Source organism: Cynocephalus volans, chromosome 17, assembly GCF_027409185.1.
Source record: "Cynocephalus volans isolate mCynVol1 chromosome 17, mCynVol1.pri, whole genome shotgun sequence".
Taxonomy (NCBI): Eukaryota; Metazoa; Chordata; class Mammalia; order Dermoptera; family Cynocephalidae; genus Cynocephalus; species Cynocephalus volans.
Window position 1 is genome coordinate 37,857,310 of NC_084476.1, and position 22,752 is coordinate 37,880,061.

Genomic DNA, 22,752 nt, shown 5'->3' on the forward strand with positions numbered 1-22,752 from the left:
GAAACTGCCCTCCCTAGCCATCTGTTGACAGTGGCAGAGCAGCCCTCTTACCATGTGACCCCAACTTCTGTCCATAGCTGATTGATCCAAGGGTGGGAGCCTGACCCAAGCTGAGCCAATAAATCCCTTCCCCAGGAGTCCTCTGTGTAGAGACATTTAGTCTGCCATGAAAGAGGAAAATGGAACCAACAGAGAGAGAAACAGGATCAAGAGCTGGTCCTGATGTGTCTGAGTCCCTGGCTAGCTGCCCCTGAAAACCAGCAGCACCCTGGGACTTCACCTGCTCATTCTTCATGCCTTCCTCAGATTTTCTGCTCTTCCTCTAAATTGCCCTTTTTTTGCCTGGATTAGTTCGAGGTGGGATTTCATCACTTGCAACCAAAAGGTTCTAGACTAATACAGAAAACTCACTGCTTCCCCAGCCCCACTCCCCCTCCAGGGCTCAAGGGCCTATCCTTGTGGAGATTTGGCCCATGCTCCTTTCTAGCCTCGTCACCCCCTCCTCTGGGCCTTGTGCTCCTGAGACCTTTTGCATTTCCTCCATCATGCTGGGTGCTCTGCCAGCAGCTCATCTCAAGTCCTCCATCTCATCCTCCTAGATCCCCCAGCATGAAATCTTCTCTTCCTATTTTCTGGCTGAGGGTGCTGCCCCTTTTTCCCAGCACTTGGTACATGCTCACCTGTCCCCTCCCTAACCCAGACCACGAGCTCCCTGGGGATGGGAGTCATGTCTGCTTCTTCAGTGTTCTACTGGGCTCTCAAATGTTCCTCCCCTTGTATATTAGTCCATTTCTGTTGCTTATAACAAAATACCTGGAACTGCGTACTTTGTAAGAACATGAAATTTATTGCTTACAGTTTCAGAGGCTGGAAGCCCTAAGTCCAGGGAACACATCTGGTGAAGGCTTTCTTGGTGGTGACATCAGTGATGACAGGCTATCACATTATGAAAATGGTGGAGCAGAAAAAGAGACAGACTCTCCTCTCTCTTCTTTTAAAGCCCTCAGACCCATGCCCCTGACCACCATTTTTAATCCATTCACTACAGCATGGTTCCACAAGCTAATCACCTCTCCAAGGCCCCATATTTCAATTACCATAATAGGATTTCCCACCCTCTTTACACTGCCACAGTAGAGACTAAGTTCTGGGGGGACATTCAACCCAAGGCACCGTGGCTCAGAACAGGCTTCAACAAGGCTTTGCTGAATGCAACATTTTGGGTGAGGCATATCCAGATTAGGTATTGAGGACAGAAGGGCAGAAGTGGTCAGAGCAGGCTGGGGAGGCCCGAGGACATGTGACTGGGTGTGGTCCCCATAAATGGGGGGACTGGACTCACAGACTTCATTGGAGGGCTGATCCCAGGCCAGAGTTTTCTAGTGCACCAGGTCCTCAATGGTGGAGCCTGCCAAGGAGCAGGCCCCCAAACTCCTGGCCCGAGAGAGCCCCGCTCCATGCCCATCACTCCACACCACCTCTTATACAGCCCTTCTATGTGATGTAGGTTGTTCAAGGACAGGAGATTGGCCCAACGTGGAGGAGGGACTTACCCAAGGTAACCTCATGAGTCCCACAGCAGAGACAGAACCAGAGTCCTGGTTAGTCTTCCTACTCTACTACACTCACAGAGATTAAAGCTAAGAAGGATCACAGAGACCATCTTGTCCAACCCCTCACAGTACAGTTGGGGAAACTGAGGCCCAGTGACTGGAGCCAAGGTCAACCAGAAAGTCATGAGAGGGCAGGCATGGAACCCAGATGTGCCGGCCTTGAGACTCCAGCTGTTTTATCTCAAATCTACATCCTCACACTTGACCCTTCTGGTTCCTTTCTACCTGCGGTTCTCCACAGGCAGAACAACCACAGCAGAGAGACACTAGACATGGAGCCACAGCTGCCTCAGACTCACGAAATCTTCGTAATCCTCGCCAAAGACGGACTCAGCTGATGAAAATATTTGGTCTTTCCTCTTAGCACATCCAAGAGGGAGAAACGCCCAGTGTGTTGGAGACAGTCCTCATTATCATCACCACTGAAGTCCTTCATGCCCTGCTTGGCCCTGAGGAGCAGGGTTTGTGTGAACTGAGGTCTAAAGGAAAGGCCCGAAGAGCAATGTTGCACTTTATTCTTATAGAGAGTTCTCTCTGTCTCCCTTTCATTATGATTGGCTCATTTCTGAGGTAAAAATAAAATAAAGACTATTTCCCAACCTCAAAGAGAGACATTCTGGAATTGAAGCCCTTTGAGAAAGCTCTGCCTGGGGGGGTCTCCTCACCCTGGGCTGTGGAGACAACACTGGGATTTGCTCCGAGGGAGGATGGGAAGAGCTTTCTGGAAACAGTGAGCCTGGGGCACCAGCCAAGGCCTGACCTTCCAGGCAGTTCCCTGTACTCAGCATTTCCCTCTCTACAAGGATCTTCCTGGGATCAGGCTCTAAAAGCCTAGAAGCCAATGACAGAGAGAAAAGGTGGTGCTTGGTAAATTGCAAAAAGCAGACTGGTAGCCATTGGCATTTCTGCCTGTCCAATCCATTCCTGCTGCTCTTCTGGAAGCACAGCCTTGCTTTTTGAGACCTATTGGGAGGGAATCTGGAGGCACCACTCTTGCTCCCACACCTGGACACAAGGATTGGCTCAGAGATATGCTCATTACCCACGTCCCACCAATCAAAGCCCTTCCCAGGGTTTCTGCCAACTGTTTTCAGGAGGTTTGAAATCTTGCCCTCCATGTGCAACAAAATGAAAAGAGAGAAACTGAGCTTTGGTCACATCATTTGGGCTCAAGGACCAGCAGTGCCTAAAGATACATCTGCCCTTGATCTCAGTTTTGAGCTAATACACCCCCTTTTCTGCTTCCACAGAGTAGAGTTTCCGACACTTAGAAACAAAAGAAATCTATGGGACCCAGGGTGGCTCCATATGAGGTCTGGTTGTTGTGTAAAACTTTTGAGAATTCTGCCCTCCTCCGTTCTCCTGGTTTTGAGCAGACGTGGGAAATATTTCCCTTGCCCCACACAAGCTGCTGAACAAGGAGGTGGGTAAGGATATCAAGGGGATGTGAGCACCTAAGAAGACTCAGGAGGCTACAGAATGGTCACTGGGCCAGTGACCATTGTTGCTGAAACTTTTGAACTTTGACTTTTGCTCTGGGGAATTCTCCTCATCTTAGACTTTTGTCAGACTGTGGGTCTCGTGTCTTAGTTCACATTCTGACCAGGTCGTGTGCCTCAAGATTACTTACTAAGTTAACCTCTTGCTTTAATATTCATTTTCCCAGGGCTATGACAAGTTAAACATACTACCTAGTTTAAGTTATAAAAGTGCCCTTTGCTTTTGTTTCCTTTCTTTTGCTATTTGTTTTGAGTACACTCTTTTGTCCAAGGACACAGCTTACCCTTCTGTCAGATAAGCAACAAATGCTCTCTCTAGTTTTTCAGGTTTGCCAAGAATGAAAGTGTCTGACTACTGTTCTTTCCCAACTCCCACGTTGCTTAAAATTTCGGCTTGGACCTAGAGGCCGGAGCCTGACTTCTTCCCCTCCTACACGGGACATGACTTTTGATGAATGAGCCTTCCCAGCAAACAAGGACCACAATGTCTACCTAACCTTCTGGAAATCCAGCGATGAGGAAATAAAATGTCTACCTTAGTTGATCATCAGTGCTTTCAAATGAAAGATTTTTTACGAAAAGGGTGGAAATGATAACCCAAAGAATCTGCTCTTACCAGGTCAGCTAAATTATAGTGCCTTGGGAGATCTAGGAAAAGTCTCTAATCACATCTACCTGTCCTGGAAAACATTATCATAAGAACATTTTACTTAGAAGCAGCTGTAATGGTGCCAGAAAACCATAAAATAACCTATAATACTTTTTTTTTTTCTTTTGGTGGCTGGTCGGTACTAAAATACTTATTATTATCCTAACTCTATATCCCTACATGTAAGATGTAACCTAGTAACAATCCCAAATCTATATGTCATGTACAACCAGTAGAAAGCCTGATGAAGTAATTGGACGGGGCTGTCTTTCTCTTGCTCTCCTTTGACCCTTCCCCCTTCTCGTGATTGTAAAATGCTAAGCTCTGCTGGCCTACTTCAGAACGTATTTTTCAGGGCTACCTGGTCTATGTGTCTCACCAGTTTCAATCGTCACATTGGCTTGATAAATCCTTGCTACATGTATTTGGCCTCAGTTTCTTTAGGTCAACAGGGACATCCACTAAATCCTGGCTCTTTGCTGGGGCCCATTCTGGGCACCAGGGGAACAACAGTGAACAGGACACAGGTTTCAAGAAGCTCACAGGCTTATGGGCAGACAGGTGCATAATGAAGAAATGACAATAGCATGTGATAAGCACCTAGCCCAAACTGGGGAGTCAGGGCATGCTTGCTGGGGAACAGAACCTCAAACATCTAGCTTCATGAGTTTGCAACCTGTACAGTCATTTTAAACTGCCCCATGCTTGGCTTAAAGCTCTGCTGTCACTGTTTAGAAACTCTTAATAACTTTCGTATGGGCCTCACAAAGTATGTATCCAGTCCTATACCTAGACGGAAGACGAGTAGGAGCTAGCCAGAAAACAAGGAAAGAAGAGGAAGGCATAGCAAGGGAACTAGCAGTACAAATCTGGAGAATGCATGTATCTGCTAGGGCTCCTAGGGCTTCACCTGAGGACAACTGTGTTGTCGTGTGTTAATCATTGACTGTGGAATCTATGTGGTCTTAGATTCCTGAATGATCAGACAGCACACATCCTCTCTGTGTGTGATAACATAGGTCATATCTCAAAATCATCAGGCCTGGGTGCAGATTTCTACTACTCCACTTACCTGGCTGCGTGGCTTTGAATGATTCACTCAACCTCTCTGAGCCTCTGGTCCCACATCTGTAAAATGCATATGATACCTTACCCGGGGCTGCTCTGATGGCCAAAGGGACTCATGTAGGTGACAGTGTTTTGTGAACACTGAGCTAATATTTGTTCTACTCCCAGACAAAAGGAAGATAAAGTGAACAGCTTCAGTAAGTGCAGTGGGGCGCCAACAATTCTCTATCCTCTTGACAACAGAATGCAGCTTTGGAAGAACACTGCTAGGGAAAACATCTTGATATGCTGTGTTGGGGGCAAGGTGAGACTCTGAAGACAAGGCTAAAAAAGAGACAGCAGAACAATTCTGCTAGAAAGAACTAGAAATTTGGGGGCAGAAGGAGCGAAAGGTGAGAGAGAAGGGAGCAATGGTTAAGTGACAGGGCAGTGTGGCTAAACGACTTTTAAGAATAGGGATGTCAAACATTTGATGTTAAATCTTTGTGTTGCTATGAAGAGAATCCTCTCCCTTCCTTCCCTTCATTACACCCACTCCTGCAAACTGTTCCTAACCCTGCAGTAACATTTACTAGACAAGTAAAAGCTTTGTGAGTTTTGATGGAAATGAAGGAAAAGGGCAAATTCTGCATTGGGGTGGAGGCCAGAGTGGGGATAAGAGAAGAAGCAACCACAAGATGCAGAGGGGAATATATGGTGTCTACATAAGCAGGAATTTGGAGCAAGAGGTGACCATGAGCATATAAGCTCCTCAGAAATTCATGGAGACATTGGAGGCGCTGGCTTTTCCAGAGCTAAGTGCAAGATAGTCACCCTTACTGACATCTAGGTTACATAAGCAACAAGGAACACGTTATCCCATAGAGCCATAAATCTCAAAGATCCTGTATGCAAATACTAGAAAACAAGACCAGTAACACCATGGTCAACTGGATTGCAAAATTAACTCCACACTCAAAGCCCGAGGAGTGAGGTGAAGCTGGAGAAGCTGCCAGCCTGCGGGCTCTGGTGGTGTTTAAGAGCTATCAGTGTGCCCATCTTTGTTCTCCAAGGTGGCTACTGCTCTCGTCCACTAAGCCCGTAACTGGAGAGTTCCAGCACTAATGGGAAGTTAGGGCTTCTGTGCAAAGAGAAGATACATTTGACTTCGCTCCATCTGAATTCCAATGGAAAAGTCCCAGCGCAGTGTTTCTTAAACTTGAGAAACATATGGACGCCTATTAAAACAGTGTTGACAAATTATTTTTATAAAGAAAGTTACCTAAATATGTTCAATCTAGATATACACTCATGGTTTAGAGGCTTCATATGAAAGCCATACAAATTTATAAATTAAATACAAACAAAATGACGAAGCCAGTAAAAATCGTTTTAACAACACTGAAGGAATGGGATAGATGAGGCTTTGCTGAAAAGTGAAGGGCAGCTCACCACGCGAGCACAACGCCCACGGTGCTCCCCAGCCCGTTCCTTTGAGTTCAGCCAGCCTGGTGTGATGGCTCAATTATCTCACTGCTTTTCCTTATTCAAACTTCTGTGAAAACTTCCTTTAGTCAGCACATCACAGTATCATTTGGCCTTCACTCGGCTCTGATGCATCACTTCCCTATTAAGTGCACCTCTGGGTCTTTTTTCTCCTGAGCTGTTGACTGTCCTGGGGCCACCAGCTAATACACACAAATGGAATTGTGACTGACTGCAGATGCCCATTAAGGATGAGGCTAAGTGCTTCACAGACATAATCTCATTTAGCGCTCACAGGGACCCCAGAGCAGAACCGATTATGACTGCCTTTTTGCAGCTGAAGGCACTTGGGCACAGAGGCTGAGTGCTGTCCTGGGTCACACAGCTGGCACATGGAGTCAGGATCGGAACACAGCCAGCTGATGTCAGTGCGCAATCTCTTTACCACTTTCTTACACGGCCTCAGAAGTAGATGACTCGGGATACACTTACTTAATTTTTTTAGATTATCTTAAAATGAAAAGACATCCTTTTTCACTTTATAGGAGATTTGCATAGGGTGAAACCCCCAGTTTCACCCCGGCATCAATTGAAGCTCTAAGCCCCAGTCTGAGAGCCGCTGGCCCAGGCACAGCAAGCGTAGGAAGCCTAGGCAAGCCAGCAGCTTGGAGCAGTGCCATCAGATACACTCCAGGCCCCCGGGAGACCCTGGGCTGTGAGGACACCTGGTTCTGAGGGCAGGGGAGTCTGGGAGAGCCGAGAGCACTCCATGTTAAGGACCAGTGACGACGGCAGTGCCAGAGCTCTCAGGCAGCTGTCATGCAGACACTCACCACAGCTCTGAAGGTACCAGCTACTTGACAGGAGTGAAAGTGGAGGTGGAGTGTTGGTCAAAACTAAGGGAAGAGGAAGAGCTACCTCTGCATCAGGAAGAAAGCATGTCCACTCAGGGCTGGGAAGCTGGCAGCTTTGCCAATGACAGAGAAGAGCCTAGGCACAGACAAAACACTATGCCCAAGTTGCTCATTGACCAGATCTCCCCACCTCCCACCCCCTACCCCTGAATCTGGAGATCTGGAGCTCTCAGGCCTCTGAAATCTAGCTGAAGGACTGTGCCAACATCCCAGGGCAGGGGAAGTGAGATGGAAGATGTTCACCCTAGCTGGGGAGAAATGCCAGCTCTGGATTGTTTCTGTGAGATAAGAGATTATAGCTAAATTGATGAGAAGATGGACTGAAGAGTAAAGGAGAAAAAAGTAGGGAGGGAAGAAAAGGTCTGGGATCAAAGTAGTGTCAGAAGCCCATGCATTTAACTCCTTTCCTCTCTCAATTTCTTGCTACAACCAATAAGGTGAAATCCATATCCCATTCCGATAAAGATAATTCTATCTAGACTGTGTATGAAAACTAGACAATGTGTCCCATGCACATTCTTAAAAGCTCAAGTCATTTCCACGGAGGGGTAGAGGTGGAGGGAGGAGAGGTACCTATAGGCCATCATCCTCACACCAAGTATGGAGGAGGCCACCTGGGAGTAATTCTAACTCAGTAGTGTGAAAGCTAAGTATCCCAGATTTGATTTTAGAGCCTCCATTGTGAGTTCAAAGGACCTCCTGGTTTGGGGCCATTATCTCCACACAGGGCTGCTGGGAGTCATGATTGCACAGGATTTCTGCAGGACAGATGCTACAACATCCGCCCTCCCTCTCTAGTCACTCCCCACCCTGCACACACAGCCTGATATAAAAGGGGGAAGAGGCAAGAGAGCAGCAGCCATTCCTGGGGAAGCAGGGTGGGCTTGGATGAGTTCCCCTCCCCCTGTAACATTAGGAGTACCTGAAATGTCCCTCCACACCCTCTCCCCTTCACCAAGTAAGGGACCGGCAAATGCCTTTTGCCTGAAAACTTCAGAACCACTGAACTGCCCAATGGCCAGGCCCGATGCTGCTGGAGTGCAGAGGAAGGGCCAGGAGAAAGAGGGCCGAGGCGAGGAGACAAGAGGGACAGTGGTGGCCGCGGCATTCCCACAGTGTGGCTTGGCAAGGGGACGTGGGTTTCCCATGGGTTGAGTGGACACTGAGGACGGTTGGGAGGGTTTCAGCCATCCTAAAAGAGGCTGAGGGGTGGACACCTGTGGCACAGGCTGAGGAGGAAAAAGGATGAACCTCAGTCAGAACCTGCCCGCCAGGGGGTCCTGTCAGAAGGACCCACGGGGCAGCACCACTGGAGCCAGCACTTAGACCCCTGCCTTGCAGAGGGAAGGGACAGCAAGTTAGGCTGAAAAGAAGTGACGTCCAACAGAAAGGAGACTAACCTCACCCAGGGAGTCACATAAGGAAGTGTTTTTATACCTCGCCCCTCCTGTCTCCTCTCCATGATGTCTCAGAGAAAACAGAAGACTGAGAGAGCAAACCATGTCACCTCTGTCCTTACCCGCAAGCCACCAAAGACATAAGCCTGGCCTGCTTGGGAAGAGTGGGGTTTTTAAATGTCCAGGGACTTTTTCTTTTTTATGGCTTCATTGACATATCATTCATATATCGTAAATTCACCCTTCTGAAGTGCACAATTCGATGATTTTTAGTATATTTACAGACTTGTACAACCATCACTACAATCTAATTTTGGAAAATTTTTATCCCCCAAAAAAGAGACCGAGAACCCACTAACAGTCACTCATCATTTCTCCCCAAGTTCCCTGGCCCTAGGTAACACTAATATACTTTCAGTCTCTGTAAATGTACCTTTTCTGGACATCACATATAAATGAAATCATACAGTATGCAGTCCTTTGTGACTGGCTTCTTTAACTTAGCATCATGTTTTTAAGTTGCATTCATATTGTACCTCATTTATTTTTATTGCCCACTGATATTCTGTAGTGTATATATACATTTTATTTATCCATGCCATGATTTATCCATGTCATCAATTAATGGACATTTGGGTTGTTCGAATAATGAGACTATGAACATTCATGCACAAGTTTTATGGGGACTATGATTCCATTTCTCTTGGGGATGTAAGTAGCAGTGGGATTGCTGGGTCATATGGTAACTCTATGTTTAACCTTTTGAGGAACCGTCACACTTTTCCATGGCAGCTACACCATTTTACCCTCCCATCAGCAGTGTATGAGGGTTTCTCCACACCCTCACCAACATTTGCTGTTATCATCTGTCTTGTTTTCATCACAGACATCCTGGTGGGTATGAAATATCTCACTGTGGTTTTGGTTTGCATTTCCCTGACAGCTAATGATGTTGAGTATCTTTTCATGTCCTTATTAACTATTGGAGAAATGTCTATTCAGTGGTTTTGCCCATTTTAAAATTGGGTTATTTGTCTTTTTATTAGTGAGTTGTAAGAGTTCTTTATGTATACTAGATACAAGTCCCTTATCAGATATATGATTTACTAATATTTTTTACCAATCATTGGGTTGTCTTGCATTTTCTTGATGGTGTCCTTTGAAGCACAAAAATTTTTAATTTTGATGAAGACTTATTTATCTATTTTTTTCTTTTGTTGCTTGTGCTTTGGGGTGTTATGTCTAAAAGTTTTTGCTTAAAACTGAAATAGTAGTATTTACCCCTATATTCTCCTCTAAAAGTTTTATAGTTTTTGCTCTTACATTTATGATCCAGTTTTTGTTCATTTTTGTTTGAAGTTTGAGCACAGGGTCCAACTTCATTCTTTTGCATGTGAAAATCCAGTCATCCCAGCATCATTTGTTGAAAAGACTATTCTTTCCCCCATTGAATTATCTTGGCATCCTCATGGAAAATCAATTGACTATAAATGAAAGGGTTTATTTCTGGATCCTCCATTCTATTTCATCAATCTAAATATCTATCTTTATGCCCAGAGACTCCTGGTAACTAAACATGGGAGACCAGACTGAGATATCATTAAGGGAACCTGCAAACAAGTGGGAGGGAAGGATCCACAGAGCCGGGCTGGTAGCTGGGAAGTCATTTCACATTTGTACCTCAAGGAGTTGAGACTCCTCAAATCACTTTCAGTGAAGGGACATCCTCAACTCCTATCATGTCTGCTTTTCCAAATAGGGTACATCAAATGACTCATTTCCCCAGCCTCTATCATAAGTGAGGGTTGCATTTTTGTGAAATGATTTTTCAGCACTGGTTGTGATGATTCTCTTTTAATCTGTTAATCTGGTGAATTATATTATCAGATATGCTAATAATAGATATATCTGATGTTGCATTTCTAGGATAAACCTTATTAGGTCATTTTCTATTTAATACATTACCAGATGGAGTGTGCTATTATGTTTTTTAGGACTTTTGTATTAAAATCTTGAATATGTTTGACCTTTATTTTTTCTTTTTCATTCTGGATTTGGAATCAAGGTTACACAAGCTTCATAAAATGAGTTGGGGGGCGTCTCCTCTTTTTCTAGTCTCTGAATTAATTCTTATAAGTTTGTTTGGTTTTCTCTTTATGAGTGAGTTTTGTAAGTTTTATTTTCCTAGAAACTTGCCTATTTTGTGGAATTTTCAAACTTATTACCATCAAGTTGTCTGTAGTATTTGCTTATTTTTAATCTCCATTGCATTTGTAGTTATGCCCCTTTTTCTCATTTATGCGTCCTCTTTCTGTCTTGATTAAACTTACGGCATTCTCTATTTTATTAGTCTTTTCAAAAATACAAATTTGGGCTTGGTTGAGCATCTTTATTGTATTTTTCTTTACTATTTCGTTAATGTGTGCTCTTCTCGTGCTTCTTTTCCTAACTACTTAAATTATGGTCATTTGTTTGTGGGCAATGTATCTATCAAAATAAAAGTGGGTGTCTTAGTTCATTTGAGCTGCTAAAACAAAATACCTTAGACGGGATCATTTATAAATAAGAGAAATTTATGTCTCACTATTCTGGAGCCTGGGAAATCCAAGACCAAGTTGCCGGCAAATTCAGTGTCTGGTGAGGGCTTACTCTCTGCTTCTAAGATGGCACGTTCCTAGGGCTGAGCCCGTGGCGCACTCGGGAGAGTGCGGCGCTGGGAGCGCGGCGACCCTCCCGCCCGGTGCACTCACTGGCTGAGTACCGGTCACGAAAAAGACAAAAAAATAAATAAATAAGTAAATAAGATGGCACGTTTCTGCTGCGTCCTCACATGGCAGAAGGCAGAAGGGCGAAACGGTCTAAGGCACTCCCTTCAACCTCTTATAAGAGCACTAATCCCATTCATAAGGGTAGAGTACTCATAATCACCTCCCCCAAAAGCCCCACCTTTTAATACTCTCACATTGGGTATTAGATTCTAACATGTAAAAGGGAACACATACATTCAAACCATAGCGGTGGACATTCTATTTGGTCCAAAAATTTCACTTTAGGGCTATATTCTACAGAAATATTAGGAAAAGTTCATAAAGATATATGTGTAAGGTTGGGCTTTGAAACATTATTTATAATTTTTAAAAATTAGCAATACTGTAATCTGAATGTTAGGATACAGTCATTAAGGAGTGGGAAAATCACACTGTCTCTCCTCTGGTCTCACAGCACAACCATCAACACAGAAGATTGACTTCTGTGACCAAATGTGTGGGGATTTCTCCCCACTGGCAAACAAGCCAGCAGTTCTTCAGCAGACACCAGTGGGGTTTCCTCCAGCTCAATTCTGACTCTATCTGCCTGGGGGCAGTGTCAGATTGCACATGGTGAGGATTCAGTTCCCAAGACAGCCCCCACTTCAGATGCCAGTTATAAGTCCAGGCCTCTGGAACTTCTGACCAACCAGTTATAAATCAGGGTTCCCAAACCCTTCCTTGGGTTCAATTAGTTTGCTTAAGCAGCTCACAGAACTCAGGGGAACATGTACTTATATTTACCAGTTTATTATAAAAGATATTGCAAAGAATACAGATGAAGAGATGTGTAGGGTGAAGTATGCAGGAAGGGGAGCAGAGTTTCCATGCCCTTTCCAGGCTCACCACCCTCCAGGAACCTCCATGTGCTCAGCTATATGGAAGCTCGCCGAACCCTGTGTTCTTGCGTATTTATGGAAGCGTCATTATGCAGACATGATTGAAGTATGCACAACAGTGTAAAAATGTGATTGGACAAAAAGGTACTGGGTGGGGAAACCCAGCAAGGCCTGTCTATTCCAATTCTTCCTGGCCTTTCTGTGCAGCATTCCTTCCTCCCAGGCATGGAGCAGGGCACCTCTTGAAATGGGGGTCTTATGACCTACAATTAACTACAGTAAGTCAGAGATTTTCCTTCCTAACAGGAAAAAAGGAGCAGGTGAAAGGAGGGCAGGAGAAGGTCAGGAAGTAGTATGAGCCAGGAACTGTGGACAAAGCCTATATATAAATATCATAATGTCACAGTCATACTATAAAATACTATTCAGCTATTAGAAGGAATGAGGTACATCTATAGCTATTGATTAAAAACATTCCACGTGATATAATATTGGGGGAGGGGTTGAGATGCAAAATAACAGGTAAAGAATGACAACATTTTTCTTTTAAAACTTGCACAGGGCCAGCCCCGTGACTCACTCAGGTGAGTGCGGCGCTGGTGGCGCTGAAGCCGCAGGTTCAGATCCTATATAGGGATGGCCGGTGTGCTCACTGGCTGACCGTGGTGCGGACCACACTGTGCCGAGGGTTGCAATCCCCTTACCGGTCAAAAAAAAAAAAAAAAACTTGCACATATTTACATATTTATATTCACATATGTGTGTCCTGCTGGATTCAGTCATAGCCATTTAGCCCTAAGGAGCCATTGCTAATTCCATCCAGAGGTGAGATCCTCCAAAGCTGGGGAAGTATCATTCCTAACACACAGGTGCTTCCCACCTCTACAGAGAGCCCCTGGCCCCCCACAACCTGAGGGCACCACTCCTGTCCTTACAAGTTCTAAGACTGGTATAGGTGAGAAGTTGTGGCAGGATAGAGTGGGGAGAGTGGGGTTGGGGCTCTTCGGTCCTTGGGAGGTATAACAACATTCTCCATCTCCTCTCCCACACTTGCAGGGCCATCGGTTGTGGGTTATTCATACTTATCCCTTCTGCAGGAAGGCTTGGTCCTGCCCAACATTTCTTGTGCTCCCAAGCAGTGCCTGATACCCATCTGAGGCCTCCCAGACAGCCTGCCTGTTTGACTCCTTTCTCTTCCTAGGTGGGCTTCTATATCTTACTGCTATGCTCAGAGCATCCAAGGTCCCAGGTTAAACACAAATGCCGCAGCTGTGAGAATCCCATGCATCATCTTAAAAGAAACACCTTCTTTGATAAAATTCTACCACTTTTCCACATAGCTTTGCAGAATTAAGATCTTTTCTTTTTCCGTAGTCCCTGATTACCCCAAAATAAATGTCAAAGGGGGAAGATGTGACTTGGCAGGGCAGAGGTCCTCATTGCTTGGCATCTCGGAGATGAAAGTTGCATGGTGTCTGCATTTGTTTGTCCCACCATCATACCTCGAATTCTGGCCATGAGGTTTAAGGAGCAGTTCTGGATGAGGGGAACTGGACAGTGACAAGCTTAGAAACCAGGTCATGGGTGACACAGTTAAAGGAAGACTCGGGCAACAGAAAAGCATGCATGACAGCTGTTACCTTCTATGTGCAGCCATCAGATATAAAAGGTGTTGCCTTATTCCCCAGTTCTCCAATGGGACAAAGGAGGCCAAATGGCAGCAAATTCCAAGAAGACAATTTGGGCTTAGTGAGCCTAACAGTTTACATAACAGAATAGAGAACCTCGTGAGGAAGTGACCACCCCATCACAGGTAGAGTTCAAACGGGGAGATGGGAGAAGGAATTCCTACAGTGGGTGAGAGGTTGGAATGGATAAGCCCAAAGACTCATGTGGCAGAGGTTGCAAATCGATGATATGCATGTCATGTAAGGGAAACAGGTGTGTTTTCTTTTGCTAGTACAATATTTGCTTACAAAGTGTTATTATTATTGTTTTTTTATTATAATGATGTAAATAAAATCTATATGTCTAGTTTCTCTTAAAAAACAGAATAGAGCAGAGTAGAGGGCCTTCTTATACAGGGCATATGTCCTTTAGTTCACTCAGGCTTCACCACTCCCTATCAGTACCCAACATCCAAGTGTCTATTGACGTTTCTCATTCTGCCTGTGCTGTGGTTTTTTTCCTTACATCCAGCCCACTTAACTCATATATATTACTGCCTGCCTTCTCTCTGCAGGCATTTGAGTAAGTGACTTGCTGTGTTCTGTGACTCTCAACCTTCATTTGAAGCAGTGTTGTAGAGCTGTATTCATCTCAATTGTCCCTCTCTCCCTGTGCTTTCTATCATTATGAGTGATCCTGAGATTTGCCGCCCATGTGAACAGCATAGGAGATCACAAAAAAAGCACAGCCCTGGAGATAGGACCCTAGAAACCCTATAGAAAGGAGAAAGACAGCTCCTGAAATTGGTGACCACCAGAAGATCATGAAAGCACATTACTTCTTTAGGCCAATTGCCATTTTACATTTTTAAAGGGACAGTATACCCTGTTGAAGGACCATTACTGTCTAGTCAATTCCTGTTACTTAATAAAACCAGCAACAACCAAAAAACTCTCTTGTCTGCTAACCTGGAATAAAAACAAAAGAGTTTGGACAATGACCTGGATCAAATGAATGTTGGGGATTTCCAACTAGTTCAAAGTGATTCTAAAGATTCCCAGAACTCATAATAATATTAGTAGCTAATAACATTTATTAAATGCTTTCTATTGGACAGACGCTGTGCTAAGCATTTAATGTGTTTTATTTCGCATAATCACTTAACAACACTATGGGATAGATATTGTAATTATCCTCATTATACAGATGAAGAAACTCAGGCAGAAAGGTTAAGAAACCTGTCCAAGGTCACACATCTAATGAATGGTGGAGCCATAATTCAAATCCAGACAATCTAACCCCAGAGACATTAGAAAAGTTATGAAAATCCTGCCAAGATTTGATACCTAATTTCCCATGAGAATCTCCTTTCTCCACCCATTAAATGATGTTGCTGCATTTCTTCCAACATACCAAGAATATAAAACACAGAAGTCTAGTTTTTCATTTCTCTGGCTTATATTTTTGTGAAAACTGAACTAAAAATATTCCCCATGGTTTTTATATTCTTTAAAATATAATTTAAAAAGGAAGTTTCCCTGGAACTAAAGTTCTTTTTGCAGAATCTGTTTCACATTCAGAATTTGAAATGGAATATAAAATAGAAGAGTGTTCAGTGTCTGCAGTGTCAGGTAATTTCTTTCAAGATTCTAGAACTAAATGCTGTGCTTGACGTGTAGAACTGAATTTCCATTATGTTCGGTCAAGCAAGATTTGACTGATGGAGCAGACATTGGTTACAACCACGTGGCCAGGTAGCTTGGGGAGCCCATATTGGTTTCTGAGATCATGTTATATTATAAAGTGTACACACAAAACTAAATATTGTTTCTCTGTCTTCCAGTTTCCAATAATCACTGTCTAATTCAATATTTATAGAAAAACACCCAATGAGAAATCCTATTTGCAAATGACTTGTGTGTATGAAAGAACCTAACTCCCTTAAAACAGATGTATTTGAAAATCATATGTGTCAAGTAAACATGAATTCTTTGGGCTTACCAAAGAATTAAAAATTCAATTTTTGAACCAATTAAAAATTATATTACTGGCTGGCCGGTTAGCTCAGTTGTTTAGAATGTGGTGTTGATAACACCAAGGTCCAGGGTTCAATCCCTGTTACCGACCAGCTGCCAAAAAACAAATACATACGCGTGCGCGCGCGCGCACGCGCACACGCACACGCACACGCACACACACACACATCCACGTCACAAAAAATATGTTCATGAGAAAATATATGATGTTTTGCTGACCAGAAAGCCTAACATTTTAAAACATATTTGCAATAAAACCGTATAACCACATTCATGTAAATTACTCCTTCTTTATCCTTCTTTAATAAAAGAGCTAAAATTATCCCATAGTAAGAGAAGAAAAAAATTGCCATGGAAGACAATTTTAAATAACTTGAAGTATAATGCTTTAATAGTACATGCAATAAACTCTTAAACTAAACACAAATACATGTTTTTGTTAATAGAAAATTGGTTTCTCATGCCTGCAACAAATAAATGGGTTGAAGAAATACTTTAAATATATTGGTTTTAAGGATGTCAAATTAGTAACCTGCCTGCTCTGGATATGTTGGGGACGGGGAGTATTGCTCTGTGCCTCTTTTAAGCCCTTGACAAAGGGGCAGTACCCACAAAGGCCATAAGATGTCGCTTTCTGACAACCTCTTGCTTGAAGCTAAAGCTACCATAGAAGGAAGAGAGAATGGAGAGGTACATTGTCCATATTTTGATGTAATAACCAGAAGTGCATCCAGTAGGGTATACAGCAATTGATGCATCTAGATCAACAGGGATTCCCTTCTAATTTACCTAAACTTAAAACATAAATCTTTTTTTTTTTTCATTTTCTTTCTCCCCTCAAGCAGCCCTGAGCATGCTGGTATTAGTACAGATGTGAAGTACAAAACCAAAAATTTTCTATCACTATCTTTCGATCATAACAAGCATTCAATGGGATGTCCTAAGCAAGGATTATGATACCTATTTTACAGATGAGGAAATCAAAACCCAGAAAGGTTGTAATCAGCAAATGGAAATTCCAGTGGCCGGTTTCTTGACACCCAATAACCCAACCGAGGCTTGTAACACTCCCCGCATTCCCCGCCACACCATCCCTCACAGTAGAAGAGGTTGGGGGCAAGTTTGACTATTTTGATTTTTGGAAATTAATTTAAAATATTTCATACCAAACTGTCTGATATAAACTTGTATTTATTTATATTTATAAAACAAGTCTTCACAGAAATTTCGTGGGTGCTCTAAGCCACTTTGGGCTGTGTCTGGGATGGGTTCCCAGAGAAGCTCACTCTGTTGTTAAAGGTGTTAATTTGCTAGGTCTGCTACAACAGAGAACAGATTGGGTGGCTTAAATAACAGAAATTTATTTTCTCTCCATTCTGGTGGCTAGAAGTGCAAGATCAAAGTGTCAGCCTGGTTGGTTTCTTCTCAGGCCTCTCCTTGCATTGTACATGATTGTCTTCTTCCTGTGTCCTCTGTGTATCTGTGTCCTAATCTCTTCTTATAAGGACACCAGTCCAGTTGGATGAGGGCTCATCCTAATGACCTTATTTTACCTTAGTTATCTCTTTAAAGGCTCTATCTCCAAATACAGTCACATTCTGTGGTACTGGGGGTTAGGACCTCAACATATGAATTCGGCGGGGGGACACGATTCAGCCCATGACAAGGTGGATAAGTTGAGTAGCCTGCATTATCTCTTCCAACTCTCTGTCACGAGATGACAGTCTTTGTCCTTACTTACATCAGAGAGTTGAATGTTACGTATTTCTTTCTCTAAGAAAAATCCTTAGAAATATGCTCTTTGTATGTGACTACTTGATTGTTTTCTATGGGAATGGAGTTTGGAGAAAAGATTCTTGATCCCCATTCTTGAGTAAGGAATTATATTCAACTTTCAAGCAACTTAAAAACAGGAACAGATATGTACTTACAAGTACATTTTATTAAAAGATTTAAATAATTAATTTTTTTAACTTTGGAAAATAGCAGAAAAGCAAAAAGAAGAAAAGGAAAATTATACTTAATCCCACCACCCAGAGAAAACTCTATCACCATTACGCATTGTCTTTTCAATCTTATTTTTATGTACATACATACACACATACATTTTTACCAAATAGTAAAAGTTTTGTGAAAATAGTTTTGTGGCCTACTTTTTTAACCTAATACTTTCCTTATTTTTAATATCCTTCTGTAAAAAGTATTTAATCACTTATTTAATCAACTTCCGATTTTTTAACTTTTATATTGCTTCCAATTTTTCAGTGTAATAAATAATGCTGTAATGAGCATATTTGTAAGCATGTATGATTTTTTCTTATGACTAATTCTTATGACTGGAATTCTAAACCACAGGACATGCAAACTCCTAAGGTTTTTGGTCTTTATTGCCAAGTTATCCTCCATGTGTCTTGTATCAATTTGCACAGCTCCCCCCAGCAAAGATTAAGGTAGCTGTTTCCCCTCCCATTCAGGGAACAAAGATTCCTGTCCAACGAACAAACAAAAAATCTGACTGATAGGTAAAAATTACTACAGAGGTTAAAAGGTATTTTGTTTTGCTTTTCACACATTTATTGGCAGTTTATGCTCCTTCTTTTGCAAATGGATTATTGTTAATCCATTATTTTCATTGCTTTGGTAGCTGGCTGGTATGGGGATCTGAACCCTTGACCTTGGTGTTATGACACCACACTCTAACCAACTGAGCTCACTGGCCAGCCCCTTCTTTTTCTTATTTACATGTATGTGCTGTTTATAAATATTAACTGCATCCTATATGTTGTAAATGTGTTTCAAATAGTTTCCTCACTTTGTATCTGTCTTTTCATGTGGTTGCTGATATTTTCCAGCATATACATTTGGAATGTTTATGTGGTCAGTCTAGCAACCTTTAGTTTTCTTTTTGCTGCCTTTAACATTGTGTTTATGAAGGCTTTCCTTCCCTTAATCCAAGATTATGTAAATATTTATCTTTGTTTTATTTGAGTATCTTTATTGTTTCACTTTTTAAAATCTTTTTTTTGATTGTGGTAAAATATGCATAACATAAAATTTACCATGTTAACTATTTTTAAGTGCAGAATTCTGTGGTATTAAGTATATTCACAATATTGTGCAATCATCACCACCACTGTCCATTTCTAGAACTTTTTCACAGTTTCAAACAGAAACTCTGTACCCATTAGAATGGGTAAAGAAAATGTGGTATAGGAGGGTACTTTAAAGAGTTTGTGGAAAAATAGAACTAAAAGGTAATACAAGGGCTGGCTGGTTAGCTCAGTTGATTAGAGCATGGTGCTGATAACACCAAGGTCCAGTGTTTAATCCCTGATTCCGGCCAGCTGCCAAAAAAGAGAAAAAAGGTAATATGAATCTTTCCATGAACTTTTTCGAGTACCCTCATATACATACAATGGTATATTTTCAGCCTTGAAAAAGAAGGAAACCCTACCCATTTTCAATAACATGGATGAACCTGGGGGACATTATGCTAAGTGAAATAAGCCAGACACAGAACGGCAAATATTGAAGGATATCGTGTATATGAGGAATCTAAAATAGTTGAATTCACAGTAGCGAAGAGTGGAATGGTAGTTGCCTGGGGCTGAGGGGAAGGGGAAACAGGGAGGTGTTGGTCAAAGAGTAGAAAGTTTTAGGAAGTCGTAGAGATCTACTGTAGGGTATGGTGCCTACAGTTAACAATACTGTATTTGTACACTGAAAAATTTGTTAAGGGGTAGATCTAATTGATATCAGAAATAATAATAATAATAATAATTAATAAATAAAGAAGGCAAAAGGAATTTCTTCGAGGTGATGGATGTGTTTATAGCATTGATTGCGGTGATAGTTTCACTGCTGTATTTTTATTACCAAACTCATTAAAGTGCATACATTAAATATGTACATCTTTTTGTACATCAATCATACCTCAGTAAAATGGTCCATAAAAAAAAAGAAACTTTGTAACCAATAAAAAATAATTCCCCATTCCTCCAACTCCCCAGCCCCTGGTATCCTCTATTTTACTTCCTGTCTCTGTAAGTTTGCCAGTTCAAGGTACATCACGTAAGCAGAAACATACAATATTTCTCCTTTTGTCTCACTTATATGGCTTAGTGTAATGCCCTCAAAGTTTATCCATGTTGTAGCATGTATCAGAATTTTATTCCTTTTTAATGCTGAATAATATTCCACAGTTTCACTTTTTATATGTAATTCTCTAAACTCTGTTTTGATAAATGGTGCTGTGGTCTGAATGTTGGTGTCCCCACCAAATTCATATGTTGACACCTCCTACCCAATGTTACGGTATTAAGAGGTGGGGACTTTAACAGGTGAATAGGTCATGAGAGCAGAACACTCTTAAATGAGATTAGTGCCCTTACAAAAAGAGGCTTGAGGGAGCCTATTTGCTCCTTCTGCCATGTGAGGAGGTAGTAAGAAGGTACCATCCATGAAACAGGGAGCAAGCCCTCACCAGACACTGAATCTGCCGGCACTTTGATCATGGACTTCCCAGCCTCCAGAACTGTAAGCATAAATTACTGTTGTTTACAAATTATCCAGTCTGAGACATTTTGTTATAGCAGCCCAAATGGACTAAGACAGATGGTATGAGGTAAATATCTAAAGTAAACTTAACTATGGGCTGGCCGATTAGCTCACTTGGATAACACCAAGATCAGGGGTTCAGATCCTCCTGCTGGCCAGCCACCAAAAAGCAAAACAAAACAAAAAAAGAAAACAAACAACTAAATAGCTCATCATTTCCCCTACTAGTTTGGAATTCAGACTTTATATCCTGATACCATGCATTCTTAATGGGGGCAATATTGCCCCCAAGAGGGTGAAAATTGGCTCTTGAGGTACAAAAAAACCCCAACCAAACAAAAAAACATTACTCTTTATGTATAAAGCACAGACATACATACAGAATATAAACAAATACATGTTATGTCTGTGGTATTAAAACTTCATGGGAGAGGGTGATTAGAGGGAAAAGTCTAAAAAGGCTCCTTTAAGGAGGTGATAATTTTTAAAAATTTGAAAAACCCTGCCCTATACTAAATTCTTACATATATTTGTGTGTTTTCCTGAACTTTGTACTTTGCTTTATAGATGTGCCTGTTCAAGTACCAGAAACACCAAATTTTGTCATTTCTCTTCACTTTCTTCCTAGCACTTACGAGAATCTGAATTACATGTTCATTTACTTGTTTACCTGCCTACTGCCTGTCTCCTTTAACAATATGGGATCTGGGACCTTGTCCTGTTCATGGTCTACCACTAGCATTTTAAATGGTGCCTGGTAGAAGGTGCTTACTAAATACTTGTTGGTTGAATTAATAAATTGAAATATCTGGTAGGCTAAATCCTTTCTAGTTGCTTTTCTTTTTCTCCAAAATTGTGGCTATTCTCACCTGTTTACTCATGAAAATGAACTTAAGAATCACTTAAATAGGCTGCAAAAAATTCTATCAACCTCTTCAGGAGGTGGAGCTTCTTGTAGTGGGGACTGGACTTAGTGACTCAATTCCAAAGAACAGAGTGTTCAAAGAGAAAGAGAGCAACTTTATAGCAAAGAAATCTGCAAACACCGCCTTAACCAAATGATCAAGGTTAACATTGCCATGTAGATATCATCTACCCTGATATTACATGATAAGGGCACTTCACCTCTGTGGTAGTCTCCCCCAAAACCAATAACCCCAGTCTAATCAGAGAAAACACCAAACCAAAAATGAGAGCATTGTACAAAACACTGGACCAGTACTCTTCAAACTGTCAGGAGCATCAAAACCAAGGAAAAACTTTAATATGTCACAGTTCGGAGGACACTAAGGAAACTTGACTAAATGTGGAATCCTGAATTTGATCCTGGAACAGAAAAAGAACATTAGTGGAAAAACTGGCAAAATCCATATAAAGTCTGTAGTTTCCTCAATAGTACTGTACTAATGTTAGATGTTTAGTTTGCCAAACATACCATGGTCAGGTAAGATGTTAACAATAGGGGAAACTGGATGTAGGGTGTACAGAAATTCTCCCATTACCTTTGCAAATTTTTGTAAACCTAAAACTATTCCAAAATAAAAAGTTTTTTAAAGGCCTATCAAGATTTTTAATTTGAGGAATGTGGCATCTTTACAATATTAAATCTTCCCATTCAGGGACTTATTTATTTATCTTATATTGTACTGTAAAGCGATGAAATATTTTTTATGTGTCATTTATGTAAGGGATGTTGTCACTTCTTTCCTCATTATATTTTCTATTTGTTTGCTGCTAGAAACATTTTTACACATACATACTTTTTAAAAGAACAGGCCACCACTTAACTTTTCATTACTTAGCTAGAAAACCTAGAACAAATAAGGTATTCTACTTGTTTTATTGAGATTTTAAAAATCAGGAGTGGAAGTGGAATTTGATCAAATTCCTTTTTAGAAAATATTAGGATGCTCATTTTTTTTTTGAGTTACAGATGTAATTTATTTTTCTTGTTATTGAAACATCATTGCATCCCTAAAATAATCCATTCTGAGTAGTATATAATTCTTTATAAAATGCTGAAAAATCAACTTCTAATATTTTATTAGGATTTTAGCATCACCATTTAATAGTATAGAAACTACTTGTTGCTAAAGGGTAAGAAAATCTTACCTGTTAAAATATTTGGACCCATGTTCTCGCTTTGGCAGCACACATACTAAAATTGGAACGATACAGAGAAGATTAGCATGGCCCCTGCACAAGAATGACACAAAAATTCGTGAAGTATCCATAGATGAG

The 22,752-nt window shown here is 41.6% G+C and overlaps 1 non-coding gene across 1 annotated transcript; it reads left to right on the forward strand.

The window, feature by feature from the left end:
• Positions 1-22,645: 22,645 nt before the first annotated feature.
• On the forward strand, positions 22,646-22,752 carry LOC134366299 (U6 spliceosomal RNA). The gene has a single exon (XR_010022280.1). It is a non-coding gene; the product is annotated as a U6 spliceosomal RNA (small nuclear RNA).